The sequence below is a fragment of the Choloepus didactylus genome, chromosome 17 (genome assembly GCF_015220235.1).
Source record: "Choloepus didactylus isolate mChoDid1 chromosome 17, mChoDid1.pri, whole genome shotgun sequence".
Classification (NCBI taxonomy): domain Eukaryota; kingdom Metazoa; phylum Chordata; class Mammalia; order Pilosa; family Megalonychidae; genus Choloepus; species Choloepus didactylus.
Window position 1 is genome coordinate 77,231,158 of NC_051323.1, and position 18,814 is coordinate 77,249,971.

The window sequence follows — 18,814 nt, forward strand, 5'->3', positions numbered from 1 at the left end:
GCCACTGAGCACTCAAATAAACCTAGGCACCAAATTCAGTGACCTCCCTTAATGCCAAGCGCTGCGTCCTTCCAAACCAAGACTCAACGTCTATTCCTCCGCACCTGGGGCTACACCCTCCAAAAACAGCTTTGGCATAAATTTATGGCCACTGAGTGCCCAAACCAAGTGCAGTTTCCCTCACCAAACCTGTTTTCCTCCACAGCCAGCTGCCATTGGGGTCCTAGATGCCCGGGGCAAGAAACTCTAAGGTTCAACTCTTGGAGAAAAGTCTCTCCATGGGCCGTAGAGCTGAGACTCGCAAACGTCTTACCTCGGGAGCCCAGGAATCCACAACGTTGTGCCCCACGTTGGGTGCCAAAACTGCAGAAGGGGCACTTCCCAAATCTGGGTTCGTCGCTTGGCGTGGCCAATAGAAGTCACACCAAACCAGGCTGAGAAGGAAAAAAGGTTTACTTATGATGGCAGGAGTCAGGGGAAGCTTTCCCAAATCTGCCTCCCCAAAGCGTTCCTTCAGTTGGTTTTTATGCAGGTTCAGAGGCAAAAAGAGATAATCATTTAATTAACATCCAATAAGACTGATAGACAAAACGCTTATCTATATCTAGAAGGTTTGGGGTTAGCTTCCAGTGATTCTTAAACTGGCTAAATCCACTAGAGAAAAAGAGAGTTAATTATTTTACTTAACATGTAACAGGTTTGGAGAACTTCAGTAATTTAGTCATTTCCTGTTTTCTTCAGGAACTAGGTGACACCTAGGAAGGGTGTCTCCAGGTGTCTAGGGAGTTAGATGAAAAGTCTTTATTCATATCTGGGAGGTCTGGGGACCATAGATAAATGCTTATTCAAATCTGAGTGCAGACTTGACATTTACATGCTGCTTCAGACTTTACATTTAGTTTGCTCCTTTGAGAGAATAAGAGCTTCCATTATAGCCTGCTTCCAGCTTTGAAGGTTACACTTTAAGGCTACTTTACAATTTCCCGCTTGCTTATAATTTTAAGAATATATTAAAAGTCACTGTTACAGCAAAACAAAAATTACCATACAAGTTTACAGAAGAGATGTGGATGAGCTACAGGTAGAAATATGTCTATCTCCTCCCCACCCCAAACATTTCTGCATACAGCAAACTGACAGCTGGTAAAATTCTGACACTGTATGATGAGGTATATAAGGTAGGTGTCAGTCCTGTCTTCAAAATCTATGTTAAAAACAGAATTTGTGGCTTCATATTTAAACTGTAATTCTCAAATGCAGAAATCAAAACAAGCATTTGGTGCCAGCTCTGTAGACAACCTTCAGCGTTTGGAACAGCTCACAGAATGAAAAGGGTTTAATTGGATTTGACCTCAACTTCTCGTCTGAGGTCTTCTGGCATTAAGGAGTTTTCTGTGCTGCACAGACACCTCAAATCCTACACACTTCTTCAAGAGCCATGGAGTTATTTTGCTGTGAATCAAATGTCATTCCTGAGATAACTGTAGTTCACCAAGCATGACACAAGTTTTTTTTCCCCCTTGCCAGAAATAGGTATTGAGAAAGCTTGAACTTCCAAACATAACTAAAATAGTGCCTTATAAAACTTAAAACAAAATCCAACATGTCTTCCTATACGACACAAATAACATAACTTTACCCAAGTTTATTTTTGTGATTTTGTGAAAAGAACATAGAATTATTTCCACAGAGTACATCTCTTTGTACTGATTAAACCAACAAATGTCATACTTTCACAGTATTTTTACTTGACTTGGGGGCAACATAAAGAACTATACATACAAATACTATACTAAATTGGTATGCCATAAAGATTATCAGCAGTGCCTATCAGGAGCAAAAACTACCCTACCTGAGGTAACCACAAGGCCTCTTTCAAGGATCCCCAACCGATGACAAATTTACCTACTACCGAAAACGCATTTTCTCTGAGGAGACCCGTTCTTAGGGGCTATGTATTAATAGAGAATCAAAATGCAAACAATTACATAGGTCCTATATTTAGGAGATACTAAAGGATCAACTAGAGAATTCGATCAGTAAACTACTTCCATCTAAGATTAAAAAATCAACTGGAAAAGGGAGCAGAGCACACGCCTAGGAAAGATTTTACGGCCAGTTTCTCGCCCAAAACATCTAACAAGCATCGACACCTACGGCAAAACTGTAACGGCAGAAACAGAAGGGGCCGTAAGCTGAGTCTCCGCAAAAAGGCCGTGTGCTTCCTGAGCCTTTTTAGGGTGCAGGGAAGGCAACAGGCTAAGACACTGGACTTCAGAGACTCCGCGCAGGGGGAACGGGGGCCAACAGAGAAGCTGAGGCCACACAGGGAACCCCGCGTTTAGCTCGCGGAGGTCGGAGAGAGGCAGCGGGAAGCCACGCCCTGGAAAGCCGGCAGGGCGCGAGCCCCTACCCCGACGCCCACTCAGGGCTCGCCCCCAGCCTCCCAGCCCTCCGGGTGCGGGACGGCCTCGGGGTGGAGGTGACGGTCTCCGGGCCTGCACCTGTGTGACTCGGGACGCGGCAGGCGCAGCGAGCACTGGCTGCTCCCCGGGGGCGCGGGGACCGGGGGGCCCGAGGGCAGCGGCGGGGTCTGTCTCGGTGACTCCTCAGTCGCCGCAGCTTCTCATCCCCTCTCCCTCCCCTACTCGGGAGGAAGGAGCAGCAGCGGCGCGCGCGCCAGCGAACGACAACCAAGCGTGCAAAGGAACAGCTCAAGCGAGTGGTTCACGTGGACGCGACCATCTTGGCTTTCCCGTCCTGCCTCGCGCAGGCGCGGGGCACGGCGGGAGGCGCGTCCGGGCGGCCGCGGCGCCTGCGCAGTTTGGAGGCTCCTGTGTCCCGCGCGGGTCTCCGCGAGCCTGGGCTGCAGCGGGCGCGGAGTTGGGAGCGTCTCGGGCTGGCTTCGCTCCACTCGCCCGGCTCTCGGGCGCCTAGGGGCCCGGCTCCCTTGAAAACTGGGTGAAAGATGCGGAGGCCCAGGTGAAGGACGCAGCCCGACCCTGAGCCTGCCTGTAGGGTCCGCTGTGCAATGTCGCATTTTTGGGACCTGGAACACTCCCTGGAGCTCCAGGCTCCCACTGCCAGGTGTCTCGGTTAAAACTGGACGGCCTCCAGCGGGCCACGGACTGAGGTTCAAATGCGTTACCCAGGAATGAAAAGGCCGAAACTCCGTGCCTGCACCGCAGTTGCCTGCCCGCCGCCGTGGCCCCCGTGCTCCGGCGCACCCCTGGCCCTCGCGGGGCGTCACCGCCGGGCTTGGCTGACCTGCCCCTTCTCGGGAGCTGCGCTTCAGCGCCAGGCGCCTCTTTCTCAGAGCTCTGGGCAGACTTGCCCAAAAGCTGTATTCAGGTTTCCCCACTGTCCTTTTTCTGTTGCAGATTTCACATTGCGATTAGTCCCGGTGTATGTTAGGCTTCTCTTGGTTTTGATGACTGTCGCAGCCCATGAGGGCCATGCCAGTCCAGAGGCCAAAGAAGACAATGAGCATTTTCTGATACATGAACTTTTATTCAGGGCTTACTTACAGGGTGAAAAGTCGTGGAAAGATCACGAGGGCTCTCTCAGGCTGGGGGGGCATCACATTCGCAGGGAAGATTACCCAGCCATGCAAAGAGGACAGAAAGCCTTTTATGAGGGTTTAAGACAAAGGCCTTCCTAAGGGTGGGGGGAGCATAGATGCGGGAACAGGTCGCTCTGACCTTCTCATATCCTTCCTGATTACATAAAGTTACATTTTAAGGTCAATTTACCCATTTTTTCTTTACTGGCTTAGAAAGAATAGGCTGAACATTCAGCCGCCTGGGTCATGCAGACTGCTGTGCACCAGAGATCTGCAGGCCTGTTTTGCTCAGGCTGTGGGATGCCACCATGACCTTACTGGTTTTGAGGAGTAATGGACAAGAATACTGTAGACTGTACGTGTCCATCAGTTGGGATTTGTCTGATGCTTTTCTCATGATTAGACTGGGGTATGTTTTTAGGGGTACAGTGCCCCTCTCATCACAGCACATCACATCAAGGGTGCACAGTGTCAACACGACTTACTCTGTTGATGCTGACCTTGATCACAGCTGGGGAAATGCTTCTCAGGTCTCCTGACTGTAAAATTACTATCCCCCTCTTACACACTGAACACTTTGGAAGGAAAACAGTATGTGCAGCCCAGACTTGAGTGGGGCCAACTGATTTTTATTTAAAGTTGCAAAAGCAATTCAATGGAGGGAAGATAGTCTTTTTTCAACAATTGGTATTGGAGGAATACATCCGTATGCAAAAAAAATGAATCTTGATCCATTCTTCACACTATATACAGAAAGTAACTCAAAATGAATTGAAGACCTAATATAGGAGCTAAAACTATAAAATCTTAGAAGAAAATAAAGGAGTAAATCTCCATGACCCTGGATTAAGCAATGATTTCTTAGATATACCACCTAAAGCACAAGCAACCAAAAAAGAAATCAATAAGTTGGACTTCATCAAAATTAAATTTGTAATTAACACCACTGAATGTATATTCGAAAACGGATAAAAAGAAAATTTTAGGTTGTACTGTATATAAGTTACCAGAAGAAAAATAACTTAGAACTGTACAACACAAAGAGGGAACCCCGATGTAAATATGGGCTACAATTAAAAGTATAATTATAATAATATTGTTACATCAAATGTGAAAAATAAAAAAACAGGAGCAATTAAGCTACAGATCAGTCAGGACTCTTCAGATAACCCATTGGTGCACACAACTGAAAGGCCAGGGACAGTCTTCAAAGGCAGCCGGATTCAGGGCTCATATGTCATCAGAACCTGCCTTCTTGTTACCCCAGTGGTTACACGGCCACCTGCTGCTGCATCTGATTCACTGTCAGGCTATGCATGAGGGCTTCAAACAGAGGACCGATTCTAAGTCATAATCTCCACCCTCAAGTCCAGAGATGAAATCAAATGCCTCCTGGACTGAGAATGGGGTTGAGGTGGAGCCACAAAATGGAAATTTAGGAACTGTCACCGTGAGAGGCAGAGTAGATGGTAAACAGAAAAAAGCAACAGATGCCCCCCACCAGCAGAAAACAAACTACTCGGACCAAGAAGATCCTGTGTCTAAAGAAACCTGGAGACGAGCTACAAAGCGAAGCATCATCCTGAAGTTTCTGCCTGTGTTTCAGTGTTCTGGGCCACAGATCCAATTGAGTCTCTGAAAACACCTTTTTTGCATGAAAGAACTGAAAGCAAAGCTGAGAGCCAGCACTGAGGACGTGAGCCTAGGGTAAAACTGAGACTCACCATAAGGAAATACACCCCATGGTTCTCAGAATGATTCAAGACTGTGGGCACTGTTTGTTCAGATTTTTATTTTTAATTTAAAATAGATTTTGCAGTAAAGAAACATTTAAAAAGAAAAATAAATTTAAAATATTTGTGCTTGAAAGGACACTATCAAGAAAGGGTTGAAAGACAACCTACAGAATAGGAGAAAACAGCTACAAATTATCCATCTGATAAGGGTCCAGTGTCCAGAGTATATAAAGGACTCTTAAAATGGAACATGAAAAAGACAATTAGCCCATGTTTTAAAATGGGCAAAGGATTTGAATAAACATTTTTCCAAAGAAGATATACAAATGGCCAATAACTATATGAAAAGATGCTAAATATCATGAGCCATTAGGGAAATGCAAATCAGACCTACAGTGAGATACTATTTCACAGCAGTGGGATGGCTATAGTCCAAGAGACAGACAATAACAAGTGTTGGTAAGGATGTGGAAAAATTGGAATCCCCATACTTTGCTGGTGGAAAATTGTGCAGCTACTCTGGAAAAGTTTGGTGGTTCCTCAAATAGTTGAACATAGAGTTACCATATGACCCAGCAATTCCATCCCTAGGTATATACCCAAGAGAACTGAAACTTAGGTTCACTGAAAAACTTGTGCATGAATGCTTGTAGCAGCATTCTTCATAATGCCCAAGAAGTGGTATGTGTACACAATGGAGTATTATTCGGTTATAATGGGAATGAGATACTGATACAGGCTACAGCGTGGATGAACCTTGAAAACCTTATGATAAGTGACAGAAGACAGATACAAAGAGCCACATGTTGTATGCTTCATTCATATGAAATGTCCAGAACAGGCAGATCCACAGAGACAGAAAGTGGATTAGTTGCCAGGACCTGGGGGGGAGGGGAAATGGGGGGTGACCGCAAAAGGGGAAGGGTTTTTTTCTTGGGGTGATGAAAATGTTCTAGAATTAGAAGTATTGTCTGCACAATTCTGTGACTGTACTCAAAATGGCTGGTATAATTTTAAAGGGTGAATTTTATGGTATTTGAATTCGATCTTAAAAAGCTGTTATTGATTTAAAAAAAAATTATTGGATAAGACACCAAAAGCAGAATCCATTACAAAAAACTTAACAACATGGACTTCATCATAATTAACATTTTTTTTTTTCTCTGCCAAAAGCACTGCTAAGAAAAGGAAAGACAAGCCACAGACTGGGAGAAAATATTTGCAAATCACATAACTGACAGAATATATAAAAGAATTCTCAAAACTCAACAAAAGCAAACAAACAACTTTGTTCTTTAATAGTAGACTTGTCATAGAGTTACCATATGACCCAGCAATTCCACTCCTAGGTACATTCCAAAGGGAAATGAAAACTTAGGTTCACAGAAAAACTTGTACATGAATGTTTGTAGCAGCACTTTTCATAATGGTCAAGAAGTGGTATGTGTATACGATGGATTACAATTCGTGTCATGGACATGGTTACAGATTCAATATACACAATTACAACCTGGTAGGATGGAGGACAGATTCTTACACAGCTTTGCAAAAAAATTTATGTTCATGAAAAAGAGAGAACTGGGTCATGTACTATTTAACTGTTTGCTTTAGTTTCCCGGCTGCTAAAACAAACACCGCGCAGCAGGCAGGCTCAGATGATGGGAGTTTATTGGCTTACGGGTTTAAGGTGAGGAGCAGTCCACAACTGAGATGCCCTCACGGCAGTGCTTTGGCCCAGAAGACGGCAGCACTGCGGGGCCGGCTGCCAGCGAGCCTGGGTCCTTGGCTTTTCCGTCACTTGGTGATGCATGCGGCAGCCTCTCTCTCTTCTGCCGTGTTCCAGCTTCTGGCTGCTCCCTCTGGCTTCCCTTCCTGTAGCCTTTCCTGTGAGGCCTTCATTACAGAGCCGTCCCTCACATCTCAAAATGACTCATTTGAGTATTTTTGTGGCCTCCCTCATTTCTTTTGGGAGAAAAGAGAGAGGAAGCCACATTCTCAGGTCTCCCTAGATTTCTCAGAAGGACCTGACACTTGGGCGAAGCCGGAAGTGATTGTTTCTACCCTTCACCCGGTTGTTAATCAATCCAAGCAAACCTCACCTGGAAGGGCCCACTGTGTGTTCTCCACACTACATAAAATCAGTTAACAGCACTTCATTAAGTCTTGTAGAAATTTTCCCCTTAAAAGGCATCAGGAAGCTCTCCTCCATGTCTGTAGTAGCTCTCCCTAGACAGCACAGTGATAAACTTATATGGCCCATCTATCCTGCAAAATCGAGAGGCACAGAAAGAGTTACAGACAAACCCTTGTTAAAAAATTACTTATTATACCTTGCTTCTGTGAGGAAAGGAAATGCTTTTTCTTTACTTTTTACATTTTCACACATATAGAACGACCTACAAGATCAGGTCTTGCAGTTTCAACCATGGGTCAGAAAAAAATAACTCACAAGCTTCCCAGTCCAGCAGCTCTGGCACACACAGAACACTTTTGACAGCATTGCATTCCCAGTGGCAAATAAACCAGACAAAACACACAGGGAAAGCCAGGAGATAACAGAGTACCCAAGACAAACAGAGAATCAAAAGATATTGATACTGGTCAGATTTTCTGTTCCTGCCTCTGGCAGGTCACCAGGTGTTCGGCCCTTCCTGTGAGACCACACGAGCAGGCGCTATTCTTGCAGTGTGTGGTTCAGCAAGTGGAATCCCTCTGACGTTCCACCTCCATTCCCCCTGTAAACCACAAGAACTAGAAAAATACTGTATTAGTTAGAGCTCTGTAGGGAAACAGAATCAATGAGAGATATCTATGAATATAAAATTTATAAAAGTGACCCACGCAACTGTGGATATGCACAACTCCAAATTCCGTAGAGCAGTCAGCAAACTGGCAACTCCAATGAAGATGTTCAATGAACTCCTCAGGAAGCGAACTGACAGCTTCGACGAACTCAGGAAACGCTTCGCTGGGCAGCTGGAGAAGCAGTGAAGGTCCTCTATCTGTCTCGCTTAAAAGTCTTCAACTGATTGATTGGATTAAATCCAGCCATCTGCATTCTGTCATTGTGGAAGACACGCCCTTTGGTGAGTCATCAGTGACAGCTGCAGCCAATTGACTGATTATTTAATAAACCCGCCTGTTGGTTTATTAACCAGCCACAAACATCCTCGCAGCAATTGTTAGGCCAGTGCTTGCTTGACCAGACAGCTGGGTGCCATCACCTGCCCAAGTTGACACATGAACCTAACCATCACAGTCCACCCCTTGTCAACTTGGCAGTTATACACATCACCTAAAACCATATTTTATCTCTAAGTAGAGAACAATAACAGACATATATTTCACCTAACAATATTCCGCTGTGCAGTGTACAACTGGAAACACACTAAATCTCTCTAGAAAAGGGTGCAAGTCCTTGGGTGACATTAACTCTTAAAATTGATTTCTTTTAGCTTAAATACAGCAAAATGAACAGTACAGCTTATGCCATATGATAAAGGGATAAGACAGAGAAGAAAGCAAAGCTATTTGCTTTACAAATAAATACAAACATACTCATAACAAAACGAGGAGGAAATATTCATGTCATCATAGTCCTCGTTTCTGTAACTGGTCATGTGGCCATAGTTCATATTTATCACGACCTTCCTCCACTACCCATTCCATGTTCCCTTTACCCTCAGCAAGCACTTCAGCTGGCCGTGGTTCTTTGCCTGGTGGGGTGACCCAAACCTTCATTCCTGAAGTTTCTTGGCCATTGGTAGTCCTCCCTGGATTGGGTTGTTGCAGTTTTCCATTGACTTGAATCACGGGGCATGGTAGGACTAAGAGACGCCCTAGGGGATCTCCTGTATTCCAGGAAAACTCTTCTTTACCTCCATTGTGTAGTTGCAGTGCCATTTCCCCTTGATAGGATCAGTCACCCCAGCCAGTACAGTAATCCCCTTCCTTGCCTGTTGATTCAGAGGCATAAGAAGCCCAAAGTGGCCAGGTGGCAGTCTTAACTTCCAGTTCAGTGGGATTATTGTTGTGTTTCCTGGTGGAGCATCCTCCTTTTGGAACAAAGACTTGTAGACCAGCACAGCTTAAGCTTGCAGGGACAGGAAGCAAAAATTTACCTAGTGGATCACTAGGAGTGATAGTGAGTGGTGCCACTCCTGTTTCCACGCCTTGATTCCTGGACCCATGAATCCTGGCTATGGGAGAAACAGCACCATAGAGTGGAAGCTGATTCAGAGCATACACAGCCTCCTGGAGAACACTGTGCCAGCCCTGCAAGGTATTGCCACCTAGTTGGTGCTGTAATTGAGTCTTCAACAGGCCATTTCACCGTTCTATCAACCCAGCTGCCTCTGGATGATGGGGAACATGGTAAGACCAGAGAATTCCATGAGCATGTGCCCATCCCCTCATTTCATTTGCTGTGAAGTGGGTTCCTTGGTCCGAAGCAATGCTGTGTGGAATACCATGATGGTGGATGAGGCATTCTGTAAGTCCATGGATGGTAGTTTTGGCAGAAGCACTTCGTTCAGGGAAGGCAAACCCATATCCGGAGTATGTGTCTATTCCAGTAAGAACAAATCGCTGCCCCTTCCATGATGGAAGTGGTCCAATGTAATTACCTGCCACCAGGTAGCAGGCTGGTCACCTCAGGGAATGGTGCCATATCGGGGACTGAGTGTGGGTCTCTGCTGCTGGCAGATTGGGCACTCAGCAGTGGCTGTGGCCAGGTCAGCCTTGGTGAGTGGAGGTCCATGTTGCTGAGCCCATGCGTAACCTCCATCCTTACCACCATGACCACTTTGTTCATGAGCCCATTGGGCAATGACAGGAGTTGCTGGGGAAAGAGGCTGATTGGTATCCACCAAATGGGTCATTTTATCCACTTGGTTATTAAAATCTTCTGCTGAAGTCACCCTCTGGTGAGCATTCACATGGGACACAAATATCTTCATGTTTTTTGCCCACTCAGATCTATCCACATACCCCTTCCCCAGACTTCTTTGTCACCAATCTTCCAATCATGTTCCTTCCAAGTCCCTGACCATCCAGCCAAACCATTAGCACCAGCCCATGAATCAGTATACAAACGCAACTCTGGCCAGTTCTCCTTCCAAGCAAAGTGAACAACCAGGTGCACTGCTCAAAGTTCTGCCCACTGGGAGGATTTCCCCTCACCACTGTCCTTCAGGGACATCCCAGAAAGGGGCTGCAGTGCTGCAGCTGTCCACTTTCAGGTGGTGCCTGCATATCATGCAGAATCATCTGTAAACCAGGCCCAAGTCTTCTCTTCCTCAATCAACTGATTGTAAGGAACTCCGCAAGATGCCATAGCTGTGGGCTGGGAAAGAGAAGGTAAGGTGGAAGGAGTGGGGGCCATGGGCATTTGGGCCACTTCCTCATGTAACTTACTTGTGCCTTCAGGACCTGCTCAAGCTCTATCTCATACATACCATTTCCATTTTATGATGGAGTGCTGCTGTGCACGCCCAACTTTATGGCTTGGCAGGTCGGACAACACCCAGCTCATGACAGGTAACTCGGGTCTCATGGTAACTTGGTGGCCCATGGTTAAGCGTTCTATCCCTACTAAGGCCCAGTAGCAGGCCAACAGCTGTTTCTCAAATGGAGAGTAGTTATCTGCAGAGGATGGTAAAGCTTTACTCCAAAATCCTAAGGGCCTGCATTGTGATTCTCCTATAGGAGCCTGCCAAAGGCTCCAAACAGCACCTCTATTTGCCACTGACACTTCCAGCACCATTGGATCAGCTGGATCATATGGTCCAAGCGGCAGAGCAGCTTGCACAGCAGCCTGGACCTGTCACAGAGCCTCATGTTGTCTGGTCCCCACTCAAAACTAGAAGCTTTTCTGGTCACTCAGTAAATGGGCTGGAGTAGCACACCCAAATGAGGAATATGTTGTCTCCAAAATCCAAAGAGGCCAACTAAGCGTTGTGCCTCTTTTTTGGTCATAGGAGGGGCCAGATGCTTATCCTTCACATTAGAAGGATAATTCAACATGCCCCACACCACTGGAAACCTAGAAATTTTACTGAGGTGAAGGCCCCTGTATTTTTGTTGGATTTATCTCCCATCCTCTGTCATGCAAATGCCTTACCAACAAATCTAGAGTAGTTGCTACTTCTTGCTCACTAGGTCCAATCAACATGATATCATCAATATAATGAACCAGTGTGATGTCTTGTGGGAGGGAGAAATGATTGAGATCCCTGCCCACAATATTATGACATAGGGCTGGAGAGTTGATATAACCCTGAGGTAGCACAGTGAATATAAACTGCTGGCCTTGCCAGCTGAATGCAAACTGTTTCTGGTGGTCCTTACTACAAGCTACTGAGAAAAAAGCATTTGCCAGCTCAATAGCTGCATACCAGGTACCAGGGGATGTGTTCATTTGCTCAAGCAATGATATCACATGTGGAACAGCAGCTGCAATTGGAGTCACCACCTGATTAAGCTTATGCTAAGCCACTGTCAACCTCCAAGACCCATCTGTTTTCTGCACAGGCCAAATAGGAGAGTTGAATGGGGATGTGGTGGAAATCACCACCCCTGCATCCTTCAAGTCCTTAAGAGTGGCATTAATCTCTGCAATCCCTCCAGGAATCCACTATTGCTTCTGGTTTACTATTTTGCTAGGCAGAGGCAGTTCCAGTGGCTGCCACTTGGCCTTTCCCACCATAATAGCCCTCACTCCATGAGTCAGGGAACTAATGTGAGGATTCTGCCAGTTGCTGTCTATTCCAATTATGCATTCCGGCACTGGGGAAATAACCACAGAATGGATCTGGGGACCCATTGGACCCACTGTGAGATGGGTCTGAGCTAAAACTCCTTTGATCACCTGATCTCCATAAGCCCCAACTCTGACTGGTGGACCAGAGTGACGTTTTTGGTCTCCTGGAATTAATGTCACTTCTGAACCAGAGTCTCATAATCCATGAAATACCTGAACATTTCCTTTTCCCCAATGCACAGTCACCCTGGTAAAAGGCTGTAGGCCATAGACTGTGAGGAAGATTAACAGTATAAATTTTTGGCAGTGTAACAGGGTCCTTCCCCAAGGGTACCTGGCCTTCCCCTCATTCAAGGGGCTCTGGATCTGTAAACTGTCAAGTCTGGGAATTGATTCAGGGGCCGTGACTCTCTGTTTTTGTAATTCAAGTGAGACTTTTGTTCACTTGACCTAAAATTCTTCTGCTTATATAGTTCAAACAAGAATTTAGTTGATTGCCCATCTGTTTGAATACTAAGTACTCCATGATCTGCTAGCCAATGCCGTAAGTCTCTGCAACTGGAGTCTCCACCTGATTAAGCTTGATCCTGTTTTGTTATGGTAGCCACGCCCACCTTGTCTTTGGCGATTAACTTCAGCCATGTGGTTTCTGCTGACTCGGGACCCGATTATCCCCATTGTGTTTAAGGATTCCAGCTCAGTGACAGCAGTTCCTACAGTAATACCTGACCTACAGAGAAGGGCAACTACAGAGCTCTTCAGGGATGACAGAGATAGTGTCATAAATTTATTCCTCACAGTCCTGATAAAAGGTGTGTCCTTTGGACATTCCTAGGGTGTGTGAGCAGGTCTTCCATGATGAATCAACTCTAACATTCCAGTCTCTCTAAGCCTTTGAATCCCGTCCTCCACATTGTACCAGGGCAGTTCTGGCATTTTGACCTCTGGTAATGCTGGTCACCTTTTGATCCATATTTCAGCCAAGCACCCAAACAGACAAACGCCCTTTCTAACCCCTTGAGCTTCAACATTGAATGCAGAATCTCTGCTTAGTGGACCCATATCAGTAAATTCAGCCTGATCCAACCGTATATTCCTTCCACCATTATCCCACACCCTTAATATCCATTCACACACATATTCCCCTGGTTTCTGTCTATATAAGTTGGAAAAGTCATGCAGCTCTTTTGGAGTATAGTGTACTTCCTCATGGTCACACTTTGTACCTCACCCTTTGGGGCCTGTTGGGACTTTAGTCTAGTTATAGGTCTTGAAGCAAAGACTGGTGGTGGGGGTGGGTCATGAAAAGAATTAGAATTATCCCTCAAGTCATTTACCTCAGGACATTCTGTTGCAGTTTCATCTGGTGAAACAGGATTAATCTCTCCAGACAGAGGAGTAAGGGCTTCTTTTTCAGGGAAGGTGATTACAGGGTTAGCAGGCACTGAAGGGTTAATCTCCTTAGGTGGGGGTTGGATGGCAGGCTCCTCAGGGCAGACTGGAGGTGGGGAAGCTGTTTCCCCAGGACAGCCCTCTACAGGTAAATCTAACAATGACCCAGCAGAATCCAGGGTTCCATTGTCCTCACTGCCATTATTATCAATCCATACATCCCCATTCCAAGTTTCAGGATCCCATTCTTTTCCAATCAATGCCTTTGCTTTAACAGTAAAACCTGAGAGGTTGAGATTTTAGTTTACATTGCAAATCTACTACTTGCACAATAAGACTCTGGGTCTGCTTTTCAGAAATCTCAATTCTGCGGCCACAGGGAATAAGATTTTCTTTCAGGGCACACAGAGAAAGTTTTACATCTGTCACATGGCGCTTAAGTTTCAAATTTGAAGCCTTTAGCTTGTCCCTTTCTCTTATAACTTTATCCAGCGTATCTAAGAGCAACCAGTCAATATCATTATACTTCTTAACTCTGCAAAAGTCTGCAAAGACATTGAAAACACTGTTACCCAGAGCCTTGCTTCATACAAGAGTGTGATTAGGAGAATCAAACAGTGCTATTTTAAGCATTGTCTTTGCCAACTCATGCCATGGACTGTCAGTGCCATCTTGATTATTGGAAATGGAGTCATAAGTGCCTTTGAATCTAATCAGAGTAGAAAACAAATTGTAAAAGCCCATTTTAAGATTCTGTTTCTCAAGAACTACTCCTAGTACCAAGTTGTATTAGTTAGGGTTCTCTAGGAAACAGAATCAACAAGCGATATCTATAAATATGAGATTTATAAAACTGTATCACGCAACTGTGGGGATGCACAAGTCCAAATTCCATAGGGCAGGCAGCAGACTGGCAACTCCAATGAAGAGGTTTGATGAGATCCTCAGGCAGTGAACTGGCAACTTCAATGAATGTGTTCGATGAAGCCCTCAGGAAGCAAACTGGCAACTTCGACAAACTCCTCAGGAAATGCTTGGCTGGTCAGCTGAAGAAGTGGTGAAGGTCCTCTATCTGTCTCGCTTAGAAGTCTTCAACTGATTGGATTAAATCCAGCTGACTGCATCCTCTCATTGTGGAAGACACACCCTTTGTTGATGTCATCAGTCACAGCTGCAGCCAATTGACTGATGATTTAACAAACCCGCCCATTGTTTTATTAACCAGCCACAAACGTCCTTGCAGCAACGGTTAGGCCAGTGCTTGCTTGACTAGACACCTGGGCACCATCACCTGGCCAAGATGACACATGAATCTAACCATCACACTGGTTAATAGTATTCCTTTGTAGTCCTGGCTCCAAAGAGTTTTGGGGAGATTTGCACCAGTTTGTCAGCACTGTTTAGACGATTTGCACCTGGTCTGAGTGAGAACCACCCCAGAGCACTCAGCTGATGAAGATGGCTATGCCTCCGGGACCAGCAACATATAAAAAACCCCAGCTGAGCCTCCATGTTGGGCTCCCCATTACTGGGGTGTTCCATGCAGACCTTGGAGGTTCCTGATCAAAGAGAGAATCAGGCCATGGCCATTCCAGAAGGGAGGACTGTACCTGGTCTCTTTGGACCCAACTGTGAGACAGCCTTTGACTGCGATGCATATTCTTACTTTACTGATATTGCTATATTGTATCCTCTTCCAATAAAAAACTGTATATTTTGGATCTGGTGAGTCTTTTTTAGCAACGGAAATCTGCTTCACTGCCACTTAATAGTGTCACAAATGCAGCTGAACACTTGTGATCAACGGAGTCTATCACCTCCACACAGACACACCTGTACTCCCAGCTTGTTGCTCTGCACACTGCGTGGAGACTCTTCTATGCAGCATCTGTATTTCCCAAGAAACTACAAGATGCATGTATTTCCCTTAGGATTTTTGGCATTCTGAGTTGACTGTATCACGGGCACCACCCCAATTCCCCAGCAAACTTCACGAACTCGACGCTTATGTTTCCTACATGTTGCTCAGCACATTGAATGGAGGACAAGAGGTCAAAGGACTTAGAATCGGTGGTGTTGGGATGTCATTTGTATGGTATTGAAATCACCAAGAATTTTGACAGGAATAGGTTGAAGAGAATGACAGTGATGCAGTTACTAAAATTAGGGTATGAGAGGGAGACCCAAGGGTCTGCGGATGACTCAGCAAGCAGGGGTGGGGGCCCAAGGGTCTGCGGATGACTCAGCAAGCAGGGGTGGGGGCCCAAGGGTCTGCGGATGACTCAGCAAGCAGGGGTGGGGGCCCAAGGGTCTGCGGATGACTCAGCAAGCAGGGGTGGGGGCCCAAGGGTCTGCGGATGACTCACTGAGCAGGGGAGTGCAAAGGGATGGCAAGATCAAAGCTGGAGACTTCAGGGAGGGGGGCAGAGAGCGGTCTTAAGGAGGCACAGGGAGCCCCTCCTTCGGGCTTAGGGTCGTAGAGCATGTGGGGCGGCAGGCACGGCTCAGCCGAGGAAAACGCGCTGTGACAGGACATGGAGTGGACGTGGGGTGGGTGGGGGCCGCACTGTCCAGCCCTTCTCTGGCCCCAGGGCCCATGAGAGAGGAGATCCCCGACGGACATGCCATGTAGTGTATCAGGGATCCGCCCCAGGTGTCTCGGCTTATACCTGGAACGGAGCAGGTGCTCGGCCCGCCTCTGTGGAATGGATGGCTCTGAACCCAGGACGAGTCCATTTCACAGCACAGAGTCACACGGGGTGTCCTAAGGCCCATCAGGTGTCTAAGTGCTGGGCAGCCAGGCTGAGCAGTTAGCGCCAAGGGAGGAGGCGGGTGGGAGTTGGGGACCTCGTGGGGGACAGCAGGCGGGAGGGGGAGTAAGTCGGGGGCTGCAGGTGTGCTCTGGCCCGCGCCCCCTGGGCCTCCAGTGGGAGGCTGTAAGTCCTGGGATGTTGAACCCGCTTGACGCATGGATTCGGCTCACGGCGTGTCTTATTTTGATGCCACGTGGATCAGCAGCGGGATCTTCACCAGCCCCGGGGGGACGCGGCCACAGGCCCTTCACCTCCCTGTTCTCGGGCAGGGAAGAGTGGGGCTCCTGCTAGAAATGGGGTGACTCAGAGAGAGCCCTGGAGTGTGGCTTCGGGGTTGGGGTTGCCACGTTGAAGTTGCACAAAGATAGTTTTTTGGGGCAGGAGTCCTATAAACAAGGAAATAATTGCATAGTTGGGGTCGCATGTTTTTTTCCTCACATTTCCCTTGTCATATTTTGATCTCTTGAATCATGAGGACATTAAATTGCAGTGTCATTTGGATGAATGGTGTCTTCGTTTCCAGTTGGCTTGAGCAACGGGACTTTTCGGCTCGTGTTTTGGAGGGCAGAAGGCCTGCTTCCCCCGAGGCGGTGGCATGCCGGCGGTGGGCGGCTCTGGGTGTCGCGCGGCTTTCCTGTCGCCCGGGGAGTCCTCTCCTTCTCTCCCGGTTCCCCTGGCTTCTGCCTCCTGCGTGTGGCATTTTTTTTCTATGTCTGAATTTCTTCTTCTTATGAAGGACACCAGGAATCCGGCTCAAGGCCCCCTCGTTCGGTTTGGGCAAATGAGGTGGGACCCGACCGTGCCTTTTGTGGGGGGCGGGATTCAACCCCCAAGAAACGGCAAGTACAGAATCAGCACTGCAGACCTGACCCCCACATTTGAGCTGAGCTTGGCATTTGTGGGGTTTTCTTTGACACCTCCATCCCCCTGGAGGGGGGTATAGGGCTCCTGCCCCGGCAGGTGGGGCCGTGACCGCTGCCGCCCCAGAGGGTGAGGGAGGCCTAGGTGTCCGAGGAGGGCCGCAGGAAGCCACACCCTGCCCGCCGGGAGGCTCCGGGAGGCCCCTGGTCCAGCCACCCCAGTGAAAAAGCCTTGAGGTCAAGGGTTGGCAAACTTTTCTCTCTAAAGGGCTGGATAATAAATATGTTACACTTTGTGGGCCATACAATCCCTGACACAACTATTGAGCTCTACCTTCCTGGCCGAGGGCGGCTGTTAATAAGACCTGCTAGAAGGACTGTTCCAGCGAACCTCGTTGACGAGGGTGGGGACAGGCCCTGGCGCCCTGGGGCTGCTTTGCGTTGGCGCCCCAGCAGGCACCGAGGAGCAGAGCCGGACGCTCCCCACTGGGCCCTGTCCAAACCTGGCCCCCAGAATCCACGAGTCTACTAAAATGCCATTAAAGCCACGCTGTTTAACAGCTGTGCGCGCTGCATGAGGTCAGTCTACTATGAAGCTATGAAGGTGAGAAGAGCAAAGTCTTGGAGGAGAGTTAGCCGGGGGGGGGCATCTGAAGGGAGAGCCTTCCCCGCAGAGGGAACCGCCGGCGGAAAGCCCCGAGGATGTGAGCCAGCGCCAGAGAGCTGGAGGGCCACGGCGAGAGCCCGGACACCTCCACCGGGCCAGCCATCCGGCCCGCGTCTTGGTGGAACGCCCTGGACAGGGGCATCTCGCGGCAGAGTCACGCTCCCGAATCGGGGGAGACTGCCTCGAGGCTGTTCCCGGCCATCCAGTTTCGGTAAAGCCAGACTCGCCTTGCCCCTCTGCCCCCAAGGATGCGCCTCGGCTGTGCGCTGTCACGCGGCTTGCTGGAGTGCAGGGTCGGCTGCGCGGCGGCGGAGGGCCCCGCGGTCACGCCGCCTGTCCACCACGGCCCTCTGCTTGGGTTGCATCCCGGGGTGCAAGGAAGAGCCCCTCGCTGGCGCCGCCTCTGCTCTCCAAGTAATAATCCGTCTAACCCACGGGGGCGCCTCCGCCGGCGCAGATGGGGGAGGCCAGGGCGTGAGGCCAGGGAGGGAGGGCACCGGGCCGCACTTGGGCCCCCTGGGGTTCCCGGAGTTTCCGGCGGAGGAGCCGCGACCTGACAGCTGCCGCCAGAGGCTCACACTGAAACGCATCGACTCTGAAAAGGTTTCCCTAAGAAATCTTGTAGAAAAACGTCAGTCTCCGCCGTGGGTAGTGAAGGCGGCTGCGTTTCCTGTGGGCCCCTCGGCCTCTCCCCTCCCGCCGGCGCGTTTCCCCGCTGCCCCTCCCTGCAGGGCCCGCGTCTCCCCCAGTCGCCGCGACCCCGGCTCCCAACTTCTGGGTCCGAGCAGCCAGGCCGGGGGGCGCTGCCGCGGGGCCCTAGACGCCGGGGGCACCAGCGGGTCCGGGGGCGCTGCCTCGGGCGCCCCCCGCGCCTCTCCACCCTCTCCGCTCCCCCGCCGCCTCCCAGCCCCCTCCCCTTTCGCCCACCTGGCTCAGTCTCGGCGGGAACCCGGGCCGCCCCTTCCATCCCGCCCCTCCCCGCGCTCCTGCCGCCGGCCCGGCCCGCCCCCCGCCCGCCCCTCCC

At 48.6% G+C, this 18,814-nt stretch overlaps 1 protein-coding gene across 4 annotated transcripts in view; it reads right to left on the minus strand.

The window, feature by feature from the left end:
* ANAPC1 (anaphase promoting complex subunit 1) overlaps positions 1-2,751 on the minus strand; it is a 105,548-nt gene extending 102,797 nt beyond the window's left edge. For 3 of the 4 annotated variants that reach the window (XR_005212458.1, XM_037807643.1, XM_037807645.1), the window contains exon 1: positions 2,505-2,751. The gene's annotated coding sequence lies outside the window, so the exon portion shown is untranslated. Of the gene's footprint in view, positions 1-313; positions 827-2,504 lie in introns of those variants that run through there. The other variant, XM_037807644.1, reaches the window with a different exon arrangement.
* Positions 2,752-18,814: the final 16,063 nt, after the last annotated feature.